Source organism: Morus notabilis, unplaced genomic scaffold (genome assembly GCF_000414095.1).
Source record: "Morus notabilis unplaced genomic scaffold, ASM41409v2 Scaffold449, whole genome shotgun sequence".
NCBI classification, from domain to species: Eukaryota; Viridiplantae; Streptophyta; class Magnoliopsida; order Rosales; family Moraceae; genus Morus; species Morus notabilis.
This window is the reverse complement of record NW_010357144.1, coordinates 317,673-324,469: the sequence shown is the minus strand read 5'-3', so window position 1 is coordinate 324,469 and position 6,797 is coordinate 317,673. Positions and strand designations below refer to the sequence as shown.

General features: G+C 35.6%; 1 pseudogene; it reads left to right on the top strand.

The window, feature by feature from the left end:
- The first annotated feature begins 330 nt into the window (after window positions 1–330).
- On the top strand, window positions 331–6,180 carry LOC21396653 (annotated as a pseudogene).
- Window positions 6,181–6,797: the final 617 nt, after the last annotated feature.

The window sequence follows — 6,797 nt, the reverse complement described above, 5'->3', positions numbered from 1 at the left end:
AGCTGATCATCAAAGGCGCTTTATTGTATAAAGAGCCTTAGACTAGGAAGAAATAAACAGTTGCGAACCAAATTGATTCTTTCTTGGTGCTAATTCGGTTCATTAGTTCATACAGAAGCGGGTACTTGGGACTCTACTGACTTCAATACCTCTTCACCTATTTCTTTAGACTCCTACCAGCTTCTGTATAAGCCAGAAGACGATCGATAATGGTCAATCAAGCAAGATATTGATATTCAAACTATAACAAGTGCTGGCACGTCTGCGTACGTAATATATGCCTGCATTAAATATTATGGTACTAACATATGTCGGCAAACCGGATTGTGAAAAAGCAATCACCGTCAATGGCGGTTTGTCTGCAACTCAACACCAAGATCTTCAAACCCGTTAATTTTCTACCAAACTTCGTGCCCAAATTCTCCACCGCCAGGGCGAGTCGGATTAGGTGCTCCGCAGCCGCACCATCCAAGCGCTACACCATCACTTTGCTCACCGGTCAGAACGGCAACCATTTTACCGCAGGTGAAATCCCTTCCCTCTTTTTAAGGGAATTTACTAAGAAGAGGTCTTGTGTATTTTTCCGTTTCTTCTTGTTTCGTTGGTGTTTTAAACTCTTCAAAATTGGATAAACTATTCCAAAAAAAACAATTCAAAAAAAAAAAAAAAAAAAAAAAAAAAAAAAAAAAAAAAAACAGGGTCAGTATATCATAGAGGGAGATGGGGGCTCAAGAATGTGCATTAGTTTCTTTAAAGAAAAATACTAACATCATTTTTTTTGTCACTCTCTACATTTATTATTTGACATATAAACTCTAATAACATGATATATTATTTTAAAAAAAATTAAATAGTATACGCGTCAAATGGTGAATACAGTGAGTGAGAAAGAGGGTGATAGAAGGAGTGATGCTAGTATTTCTCTTCTTCAAATATTTGTTTGCAGGCGTCCGTGCTTCTTTTATTTTTAAACTTTTTTCAACGAAGAATACTTAGCATGTTATGGTGTTTACCTTTCCAGTTGGTGGACGCTTCGACTTTGAAGAAAGAGGTTGCCGAAGGTGTTGATGTAATGGTTGTAAGACAGCTCACAGGAGATTAGCATACATCTAGAGACCGATAATTAAGGGTTGGATTTACTTCTGTCATTTCTCTCCTTTCTTTCAATTTATTATTTCAATCTACTTTCTGCTAAAAAATAGGTATATATTTTGGAAAGCCAAGGAGATTTGGGAAAAATAAAAAGGGCGTCGAGATTGGATTCAATACTGAGGTGTATGCCAAATATGAGGTAATTTTCTAGTATTTTTGAACTCCGGCAGTGTTCCAGTAATGCCACTATGTTTGGTAAATAGTGGCTAGAAGACGAATATGTGCTCTAGTTACACTGTTGTAAACTCATGGGAATTTTCCTTATAAGATGCAAGCTTCCTTATAATTATCTTAATACATCTGGTGATTGTATGATCTCGCATTTATTATTAGTAACTTTCTTGGGTAGGGATCTCATTATTGGTAAGGTCAGTTTGTAACTGTTGAATTTGGTCAAAATCACATCACGTTGAAAAACTATGTAGAACAACTGAAGTTATGCAAAACAGAAATCTCAATATTATTATGCCGCTTTATCTTTCTTTGGACCGATATTTGTGCTGTTCCTTTGCGTGGAATGGACTTGTTTGTGGTATATGTGTTAAGGGATCAAAATAGATTTCTTTTACTTTTTTTGTCTGCTTTATCAAATCTGTGTTGAGTTAGGCCTAGAAGGATGTCTAATGTCAAATAATTTGTTTGCTAGATCGATCGCATTGCCCGTGTTGCCTTTGTGATTGCCCGGAAGAGGCGAGGAAAACTTTGCTTTGTTGACAAAGCAAATGTGCTGGAGGTAGTTTCGGTTGACACTCAATTTGCTTTTGTGAAATGACATACAAAGTATTCATTGTGAAATTGCTATCGTCTGTTGTTTGTTTAAACGCTGTACATAAAATGTTCTCATATTTGTAATGAAATTTATCTGATCCAATGGATTCTCTAGGCTTCAATGTTTTGGAGGAAATGTATTGTGGAAATATCCTCAGAATATCCCGATGTTGAACTCTCACACATGTATGTTGATAATGCAGTAATGCAGCTTGTTTGCAATCCAAAACAGGTTTCGCTTTGGCTTTATAAATTATCTGGTTACATTTCTCCTCGTCTTCTCTTGTTTTGGAGTCCAGCTTAGCAAGCGTTAACAGTCTTCTGATATTTTGCTATGAAATAATTGCAGTTTTGATACAATTGTAACAAACAACATATTTGGTGACATTTTATCTGATGAGACTTCAATGATTACTGGTAGTATTGGGATGCTTCCATCTGCTAGTCTTGGGGAATCGGTAGGGCTTAGGATTTTATAAAGTCCAGTTGATTAAGTTTTCATTGTGTCAGTTAGATATGAAACAGTTCCTTTTGGGTTTTTTTCAAGTAAAAAGTTGTGAGTGTTCTTCTTATCTTGCTAATAAATCGAAATGCTACGCTTTGGCCGTACGGGGACCAGGATTTTTTGAACCTATACATGGCTCCGCTCCTGATATTGCTGGGCAGGTTGGTCTCCTTGTGCATCGCATTTTCTTCTCCTGATGTTCATCTCTTTTAATGTGTGCAATGGGTTATTCCAGGATAAGGCAAACCCATTAGCAACAGTGCTCAGTGCTGCTACGCTTTTGAAGAGTATGGCCTAGGAGAGAGAGTGCTGCTAAGAAAATTGAGGCTATATTCATCTGGAACTGTAAGTTGGTCTTAATTTCTAATTACTCGCGTTTTTTTTTTTTTTCTTTATAAAGTTTTAAGAACGGTATGAGATGCCTAAGTACTTTGTTTTAATTATGTGCAAGAAAAAGAGCAAAAATAGTATTTTAATTGCCTTTAGTAAAAGCCTTCAATCTAATTGCTATTTTACTGTTAGTACCAAAATATCTAATGCATTCGTATGTTACGCAGATGTTTCAAGACATTTTATAGTTTGAATATCAATCTTTTGCTTGATTGACCATTAACGATCGATTTTTGGCTTATATATAGAAGCTGGTAGGACGCAAAGAAATAGGTGAAGAGGTATTGAAGTCAAATAGAGTCTTAAGTATCTGCTGCTGTATGAACTCATGAACCGAATTAGAACCAACAAAGAATCAATATGGTTCGCAACTATTTATTTCTTCCTAGTCTAAGGCTCTCTATATAATGAAGCAGCTTTGATGATCAGCTAAAGACGCCTTTTTACATTTCATCAAATGTTTGTGATTAAAGTATTTTCAGTAGTATGGAGCGAGTAAACTGAGGTAACCTTAACCGTTATGTTTAACAATTTTTTAGTGCCATAATCATTAATATCCCCAATTATTTATTATTATTTTTTTTTTGTGAAATGCGGGTTTCCCCTTTTATTTTGGAAGATTTTCACCTTACAGTGTTGGAAGAGAAAAAAGTATTCCTTATTTTACAAATAACAAAAACAAAAACAAAAACAAAATTACCTCCCCTCTGCTTTGTATACAAAAAAAAATATTTTTCAAAGTGCCAACGTTAGTTTTAATCTAAGCAAAAGAGTAGTCATGAGAATATAATTTCTTGTCTCGGCATCTTGGGAGAAAATCCGAAACTGACATCTCATTGACAGTATAACTATTAACAGCTATTATTTCTTGGTGGCTAACAGATAAAGGCTGGTCGTTCAGGTTGAGAAAGACTTTGAGATTCAGTTTTCAGCATTAGAACAACTGATGACATGGTCGGCGTTAATAATGGGTCTTCTTGAACGCATAATAATCTAATTTGGACGTATCTCAAAACTTCATTTGGATGACAATCTGATCTCAAACATGGATCCACCAAGTCTAACGCTATCCCTTTATTCCATAACTGCCACGCCTGTACCATATGTAAAATATGTAAGGAGGTTGATTAATGTTTAATTGAAAACCCAATTTGTGACGACCATTGGTTTAAGCCACAAAACCTTACATGTGCTACAAGGCTTAGCGCAGAATCTGTTATTTGAAAGCTAGTGTTCTTTCTCCTACTTAGAATCTCAAGCAAGAATATAATCCTTCCATTGCATATTCCGAACCCATGTAACTACTTTAATCACAAGCAGAATATAAACATGTTATTATTAAAAAATAATAAATAAAAGTAAACAAAATTAGTATCGTGTGCATGATGCATAGCATTTGTTTCTATGCATTTCCTATGTCAATATAAGTTGTTAATTTTTGCGAAAAGTGTTTATGTTACAAAAATAATAATTGTAATTTGCATATGAACCATATCATGAAGTATTTGCAAACGGAAAATTTATTCTTTGAAGTATTGTATCGAGAGTTAAACCAAAACTTACTAAGTTCCAACAACTCTTTTAGTGTTTCCTTGAGGTCCGTTTTCTCCAAACATTTTTGCCATGCCAAAATCTGATGTTTTCGTATTCATATTTTTATCTAACAAGATGTTGCTTGCTTTGAGATCACGATGTATAATCCTTAGCACGGAACCCTCATGTAGATATAAAATTCCCCGAACAATTGCTTCCATTATGTTGCATCTTGTTGACTATTTCATCTGACCTTTTTTTTCTGCATCTGCACATTGAAAGGAACCAAATATCTTAATAGCAATAAACAAATAGTACTCTTGTTACACACAGTCGCACATCATTCCGTTCGAAAGGATAATTAGTCTATGCATCATCAGTCCAATTAGAAAATGGTAATTAGTAGAAACAATCTTCTACTCAACTAGAAAATTTGTTTAGACACACGAACGGAATAGAAAATAATCAAGGCTTTTGTTGGGCACGTATTCATAGACAAGTATCTTTTCATCTCGTTCCAAGCAAAATCCCAAAAGCCTCACAAGATTTCTGTGTTGAAGCTTGTGGCAGTTTCGATAGTTTTAAAATCGAACTGCAAGGACTCTACCGTTATATCATTCACAGCTGCAACTCAAACACAAATGAAAAAAAAAAAAAAAATTTATTGTTAAAAAATCACGAACCTGTAGAACGTATAATTAGAATGATAAAATAACCACGTATGATTCCATATATAACAAACTAGATTAAGAAGTTCTCTTTACCATTGTCTTGCTCAATTAGAGCATTATGCTTCTTTCTGGCTCTTCTGCGAAAGTAGTAGCCTGTGGCAACTAGCAATGCAGTGACAACAACGGGGACTACAGTACTGGCAACAATAATGATCACCGATGATACTCTTTTCTTTCCTGCTTACAGTTTAGCTAGAATTAACATATAACGTGACATCGTTCTCGTAAAGAGCAAGATAATAATCTCTCTTCAGATAAACAAATGCATAAAAGAAAGAAACGAAAGCACATGGCAAGATGATGGACAACTAGATCACAATGTACATCCAAACGTCAATTCAAACTACAATTTAAACTATACAGTTTGAATTTTTTAGTTCAAATAAAAAAGGTTCAAATCAACAAATTTAATTCAAACCAGCGAACTAAATAGGAGCTTAAAATTAAGCTCCTTAAATTCAACCGTTCAAACAATTTTTGAATGGTAAAAAGATGCCAACTCTCACTGTTTTTCACCTCAACCAAATACGACTTGCCGTTTGACAAGAGTAATAGTTAATAAACAGCTGTATTCAGGAGCACACGTGGACGGCTTTGATGAATCGGTGATGGCTATCTGTATTTCTCATATATATTGTTGTTTCTGGCTTATTCGAGATTATTCTACTCACTTCTAGAGAGAGAGAGACTCGAAAGCAATTGTAGAGAGAGAAAGAGAGGAATTGGGCGTTTTGAGTGCTGAGAGGAAATCAGAGTGTTTCTAGGGTTTCTGATTTCTCTACTGTAAACGTTCTTGGAGATTCTTTCTTCTAATTGTTCTTGAGCAGATTGTTAGTCTCATTGAGATTGTGAGTTGTGAGGGTGTAATCTTTGATCTAATAGTGAAAGGGCTTCTTGTGAGAGAGCTCAACGGGGATGTAGGGTGATTCATTTTGCCCGAACCTCGGTAAAATCCTTTGTGTCGATTGTTATCTTTTATTCCGATTTAGAGTCTTGTGTTGGTTTCAGCCCAACAGTGGTATCAGAGCCTGGTTTGGTACTAGGCAAATTGAAGACTCAATGAAAATCTTTGGAAGAAACGATGGGTTCCGCAAAGTTTGAACTAGAACGGTTCGATGGTTCTGGAGATTTCGGTTTATGGAGAAAGAAATTAAGAGCAATCTTGGTACACAGAAGGTCGCCAAAGCCCTCGGAGACATGAAGGATGTGAAAGGAACTGAAGAGGAAAAGACCGACATGCAAGAAATTGCATACTCCACCATAATCCTCTATCTCGCCGATAACGTCCTCAAACAGGTGAATGAGGAGGACATCGCCACTAAGGTATGGCTCAAACTCGAGCAATTGTATATGACTAAGTCCCTCACTAATAAAATCTACCTTAAAGAAAGCCTTTTTAGTTTTAGAATGGATACTAGCAAGAGTCTAGAAAAGAATCTTGATGATTTTAACAAAATAATAATAGACTTAGCTAATATTGGCGAAAAGGTGGAGGAGGAAAATCAGGCTATACTTTTGTTAATCTCTTTACCAGAAAGTTTTAGAGAGGTTAAAAATGCAATTAAGTATGGGAGAGAGAGCCTTACCTTAGATGATGTGTTGTCCGCACTGAGGTCTCGAGAGTTAGAAATTAAGTTTGAGATGTATCAAAGAAAAGATTCTCACGGTGATGAGGGATTATTTATTAGAGGAAGACACCCTAAGAGGGATCAAAGTAA